The following is a 6,888-nucleotide window of genomic DNA, read 5'->3' on the forward strand; positions in this document are numbered from 1 at the left end:
ATTTTGAGAAGTTGAAAGGGACTGAGAATGCTGCTTAACCCCTTAAAAATGATGATAAATTTGAATTTAAAAAAAGGACTACATGTACTGTCTTCCAGTCATGTCATTCAAAATATAACTATTTTCCGATATTGGATAACACAAGCCCAAGATACTCACCAACAGCTGGCTGGGAAGAAAGAGATGAGATAGGGGAAAGTTAAGGGCTGAGATTTGGAGGCATTCTTCTTCTGTTCCTCCTTCTTTCATTTAGAGATGGGAATGAGAGGAATGGGCGATATTTAAGTCAGGGTTTCATGATAACTTGCAAGGATCCATATTCTGAACACCCATCATTGGAAAACCATAACAGGGTGGTATATTAAAGTCTATCAGGGCTATGGAGAAAGCCAGTCACAGAGGTTTTTCTTGGAAGGTCTGAATGGAGAAGGTTATCACTGGAGAAGGCAAAACAGTAGAATCCTTTTATTTGCAGGGTATGAACTGAGAAATAGTTGTACATATTTTGTGTTGTGGCATTGGTATAATGTGCTGTGTATGCTTACTCTTTGTAACTAATATTGTATATATTGTCTCGTACGCGCGCGTGTGTGTGTGTGTGTAAGCCGCTATTGTGCTGCATCCGAATACTTCTACCTTTTTTTTTTTAGAGATGAATAAATCACAAACACATGTTTTTACCATCCCCTGTCCCCTTTCCTAGTGATGTGAGTATCAGAGGCTGCAATAAGATAAAAATATAGAGGGTAAGTGTTGATGTTGTTGTAGCCTTTCTGTCCTGTTATGCAACCTCCAATAGAGACAAAGGTCATGGAGCTTTTGTAGGAATGTTCTGGTCAGTTCCGGTATGACACACGTCATTCCTGAGGTTGAGTGCTTCCATAGCAATGTGTGTCAAACCACATCCCCGATTGTGAAGAGGGGTGGGTGCAGGCTTGGGTAACTCCATCTGAACTCTTCTCCTTCATGTGGTCTGTACTGCCAGCAAATTCTCTCCCCTGCCCTGACCCCCCCCCCCCCCCCCATCCACTACCCCACCCCCTCCACCCCCTCCATCCCCCCTCACCTCCTACCTTTTCCTTGATAGTGAAATGGGTAATATTTTGCACAAGACGTTTACATTGATCATGTTGTAAGACCAAGGCCCTGTTTTATCAAAAGATAAAATCAATTTTAACTTTCCTTACCACACCGGATGCCATAGACAAATCAACTATATAATCAATTTTAACTTTTCATAAAACAGGTCTCAAGTCACAGGTATGGTTTACATACATGAAAGTATATGTGTAGGCCTGCTTACAGTATACGCCATATTTATTTTTGCAAATTCTGCACGTCAGGTGCTAGTCACAAATTTAACAACATGCGAAAATATTAACTCTGACCCTGACATGAACGCGACGTGCATGCATACATTCCTCGGAATTTCACGACTCGTGAACCTGTCTGGAAGTCCCGATTCGCGAAGAAATTAGACTGGATAAATATTTATGAGGCATATGCGGTACATGGTGCCGTTATTACATAAGACAGTTTGGGAAGAGGAATCTTTCCATATCCCTGCAGGTAGATATTCAGTCGTTTGAGTTGTGAGATGCTAATGTTACAGGGTCTTGCAGTATGGGAGATACAGTCTGACCTCGATTATCCAACCATTTCTTATCTAGACTTCTCTTTTCATGTTAACTTAATCAAACAGGATAGATGAAAAAAGAAAAGTGATTTCAAACTCCAATAAAAACTCCTATAAGACTCACACGATTCACCTATGATATTTCCAATGGAAGCATGCTGTGAATTTTACATTCCCAACAGAAACATGCTATTAATTTTACATTAAAATGTTTCAATTTCTGTAAAAAAGAAAAGTGACTAAAATTTCAAGGAGGCTCTACCAAAGACTATACTAAAGACTATACCACTGTTGCAGTGTAAGCTGCCTACTTAGGCACCACCGGGTTGGCAGCCACATGTACATACATAAACATTATTTCTTCCATTTCCGACCGGTCCTGACATGGCTGGATAACAGAGGTCGGACTGTAGTGAGTTGGGACAGGGCATTTCCTCACACGTACTCTCGCGCTATGGCAGTTTACAAGCCCCATTGGAGACGGTGGAGAGGAGGGATGGAGGGGGTGTGAGGACAGTTAGTTAGGACTGTACGGAGACGGAGAGGAAAAGCAGCAGTGGAGCCATCGCTGTTGTCATGGTGACCATCAAAGATGGACCAATCCCTAGTGAAGAGGCAATGACTGAAACAAATAAACAAACAAACAAACAGAAGACATATAGCAAAGGAGTAGGTTAAAGCCAAGTGTGCATCATGTGCTATAACGATAACTTAACTCGTCATCCATGGCTGTTCGTACATATATACCTGCCTGTAATGCTTGTGTGTGCTTGTGTGTGGCTGTGTTTGTATCAAAAAGAAAAACCGGAAAAAAAACTGAGGAAAACAAAACAAAAAAATTATGGTGTGTCCCTTGAACAAGACTAGTCATAGTACACATTGACATTATGTGCGTCTCTTGAAGTAGGCTAGCTACTGTAAGTAAATGTGTGCATTTATATCGTATCATTGAGACCTGATTAGATCTTAAATATCATCAACTTTCCTATCCTTGTCGGATCATGGTGTCACATGACACGGGATCAGAGTGGTGGTTGTCGCTGGAGTTGCCAAATTGCTGAGGATCTGTAGTGATTTATTTATATCGTTATTGTAAATATCTTGTGAATAGTATGTTAAAACAAAGAAAAAAGGAATTGATGTTTTTGTGAAGAAAAAAATCTGACGAATGAACTCATGAAATTTTGTTCATGCTCTGTGTCAAATTAAAATTGAGACGATAACTGATGAATAGAAGTAGATAAGTTTTTTTTTTCCTATAGATAAGATTTTTTTTTTTTCCTTTGATGCTTAAAGGCTGATATGTGTTATACTAATAAAAACGAACTTTGGGTTTTCTCCCATGCAGAAAAATTACGAGAGAGAAAGTGAGTGTGTGAAAGCGAGAGAGAATGAGTCTTAATTTTATGTTTTCCCTTCCTATTTCCCTCTGTACTTCTCTCTTTCCTGTTGCTGTGGTTTATATGCAATAGATGTCATTAACATGTGTCCTGCTTACTGCAGAATGTAAAACAAGACTTCTTTTTTTTTTTTTAAGTGTGGCATTTGATTGTGTCGTTAATGAGTGAAGGTTAGCTTAGACAATTGTGTATCATTCAAAATATGCTAAAAGAAAAAAATGAATGTTAATAATTGACTTAATAAAGATTGGTTTGAAAGAGACTGGTTGGTATGGAGGCAGCAATGGTTTTGTATCCGTCTTCTCACCCTTTACAGTGGCTGGAGACACGCCATGAAGCATCGGTATGAATAAAAGTTGGGAAGCAACAAGGTGGCAGCGTTATGGGGTTATGTGAGAAACTTGATTCATTTTTTATCAATTTTTTATTTTAAATGTTAGATGTGTATCATGGTATATCTTCTTGGGTTATCTTGTGTATCAGAGCGTTCTTAGCATGGTAGCATGTAGGGTATGAAAACAAAATGATAATAATGATGATTATTGCTTTGGTGTCTATTACAGTTCTGTGTGAAGAGATGTGTATAACCATATTCATGAGTTTTCCATCTTGACGGCTTAAGGAGTAAATGGCATGTATACCGATACTGGTTGATAAAGTCCTTTCCTTTTTAAAGTGGAAGCTCAGACATTTTTTTTTTAAGCTTTCAAGCTGATAACAAAGCAGCGATACATGCAAGTGGGAAACTATTGTGTTTTGAGTCTACCATATTCAGTGTAACAAAGTAAATCTGCTTGTATACACCATGGACATCAATTGTGTGACCCTGTCTGTACTTTGGTTGCTCTTTGTGCCAACGCTTTGTCAGACCTGTGAACCTATAATTGAATTCCACCTTTTCTCGGTTGCATTATCTACCAGTAATTGTTATCATGAGCATGTTGTAGGTCTTGACATGTTGGACATGAAGTGGTTTTAGAAGTTTATAGATTTCTTGATGATGAGAGAAATAGGCATATGATGGTTTTTGAGGGCACTGAAGTAGATAAGATATATTGATAGATCATGGTGCAATGAAATGATAATACATAGTTATGACTTTATGTTCATAGTGTCAAAAGATGAAACCCCATAATCTGACATTTTGTCCCTGTCATGGAGCTCTTTTTGGCAGCTTATATGCTTGACACCTTCATTTGATGATCTATTTGAGCTCAGTGAAAACCCAGTAGTGCTAGTTTACCCCTCTGCATTGTGTTTTAAAGCTATTCACATGCCATATGAGTGATGAGTATTTTCCATTTCTAGCACAAATTTTCCTCCAAATTACAGTTCAGTTAATTATTCCCTCCCCCTTTTTTTTATACCACCACTGAACAAAAGTTTTCTGGGGGTATGTGTTGTTTTGCTGTGACTTATCCCATACAAACATTCCATTGATCATTTCCACTGATGCTGAGTTTTATCACAACTTTGCGGAGAATCTACCATGAAGTAGCACTGGAATGTAATGTACGAGTGTAGATTTGGTGGCTTGGTCACACTGGTCCCCATTTCTGAAATACAAGCTAGTTGTCACATCCGAGTATTTGCTGTGGTGATGCGCCGGGAACGAAACGACACATCTCCAGTGGAGAAAACTTTTCCCCAACTCCACCGAAAATTTTGGTAGTTCATCAGTGGTATGCGAAGAATCTGATATTAATCACATTAATCTGTGTTCAATCACATTTTTTTGTTTGGGTAAAAAATCATGTACAAGTGCATTTAGAGTATAATTGGCACAATTTCATTGAGAGGGAGAAAAGACCTTTAGTTGGTAGAGTGATGTGAGTTATTTGGGTATAGATATTATGCATTTTCATAGACTAATTTTTTGTATGCAAGAGTTAAGATAACAAATTGTTTATGCTACTTCAGGGCAGAATACCTTAAAAATGCAGCAATTACACGTCCTACGTGGATGTGCTCATGCATCGCAATCTGCGTTATGCCATCATTAACTGCCCGCCCAGCTTCACCGTAATGTTGTCAGTCGGGACGCCGACATCTTACGAATGCCCCTTCATCATCTTCTGCACATTTCTCCTCACCTGTGATTGAATGAATGAATGAATACTGGCATTGAATCAAGTTTTTAAGGTCAGCGAAATTTCCTGTCACGTAATGAAGAAATCAAGGGATTGTGATTCGTTGGTAGTGGTGAACAACGGATGAGAATAAATGGGTCCGCTATGACGGTCTCCTCCATTGCATTGCTTTCTGTGTGAAATGACTTTGTTCTTTTTCTTTTGTCTCTGTGTTTAATATTTCCTAAATACCTTATGCTGTTCCAAATAAATTTTCTAAAAAAAAAAAAAAATCCCCACCTTCTTTCAGTATGCCTCTTTCAGGTCAATTTCTTTTCCCTACAACTTGAGTGTGAATAAGTTACATTGCATAATCATAGCATGAAGCTGGTATGTAATGATCTTGCTTTCATATGAAAATTACAGCAGAGATGAATATTTTGGATATTCTTCACTGTTTGAGATGTGAAAGCTTGAAGTCTCTGCCTAGCCTTGATAGATCCACTGAGCAATGAAGCAAAAATTTGATGACTTTTTGACAAGTGACCAGCCTGGATTGGCTGGAAGTTTTATCCAATCACAGTATAGAATTTGCCAGGTCATAGCTTTTTTGGAAATTTGGTGGTCCAACATCATTTTTCTGTGTTCAGCCCTAAAATAGAAGAATATATACATATATATATATATATATATATAATAAATACTGTAAAACATGGAATGTTCATGTGAATTTTGATATCGCGAATTTCGTGAGAGCCAAAATTCGCAAAATTAGAATGTATGTGAAAATTCTTGTCTACACTATATGCATTGAATATCAGAGGCAACGCGCGAAAATATTGTTTTACAGTGTATAACATGTATATATATATAAATATACATGTATATATATATATATATATATATATATATTTGTATAATATATATGTATGTAAATATATATGTATATATATATATCATATATATATATATTTATTTATCAGAAAAAAAAAAAGTTTTTTTTTTTTCAGAAACTTGAAGGAATATGCCAATTACCTTCAACAAAATATTATATCCTGGTTGAAGCATAATCCGAGAATGTGTGTGTGTGTGTGTGTGTGTGTGTGTGTGTGTGCAAAAATGGGAGCAGTTGAAACTTTCATAGAGTCAGATGTATGGTTAGTTTAGGTTTTAGCCGTATTAATGTTTAGGAATCAGTATATGTATCAGCATTATGGTGGTCACTTTTTTTTTTCTCCCCATGCAAAATGTTTAGTTAGCTTCGGTTTTAATTTGGTGTGTGTCTAACTGTCAAGGAAACAGGTAACCAAGATACCACAAGTATGTAGTGTGATTTGGCGTGCAAATGTTGGTGTTTGTGAGTGCGCACAGGTGGGTATGTTGTTGTTGTTTTGGTTGATGTCTAGTACATATATGGGTGTGTGTGTGTGTGTTTGTGTGTGTGTGTGTTGAGGGAAGGCTACGGGGGGTATGTTAGTGGGGAAATAGGTGGGGATGGTTAGGGTTAGGTAGATGTATAGTTAGGTAATAGTAGAATAATGGTTAAGGGGCTAGGCAGGAATATGGTTTGTTTTGATGATATACACATATGGTTATTTTGTTTTATACGGGGGGAGGGGTAGGTTGATAGGTTAGATAAAAAAATGATGAGTTTTGTTCGGTTAAGTAAAGAATGTTTTTTTTTATGATATGTTTCAGGAAATGCTGTATTCTCAAGAGAGTGTAAGAGAATTTATGTTATGAAGCGGATATTGAGCAATCTGATCAAGTTGATCAAGAATTT

The sequence above is a fragment of the Diadema antillarum genome, unplaced genomic scaffold, assembly GCF_040938485.1.
Source record: "Diadema antillarum isolate AM-2024a unplaced genomic scaffold, OU_Dant_1.0 scf00000218, whole genome shotgun sequence".
In the NCBI taxonomy this organism is placed as follows: domain Eukaryota; kingdom Metazoa; phylum Echinodermata; class Echinoidea; order Diadematoida; family Diadematidae; genus Diadema; species Diadema antillarum.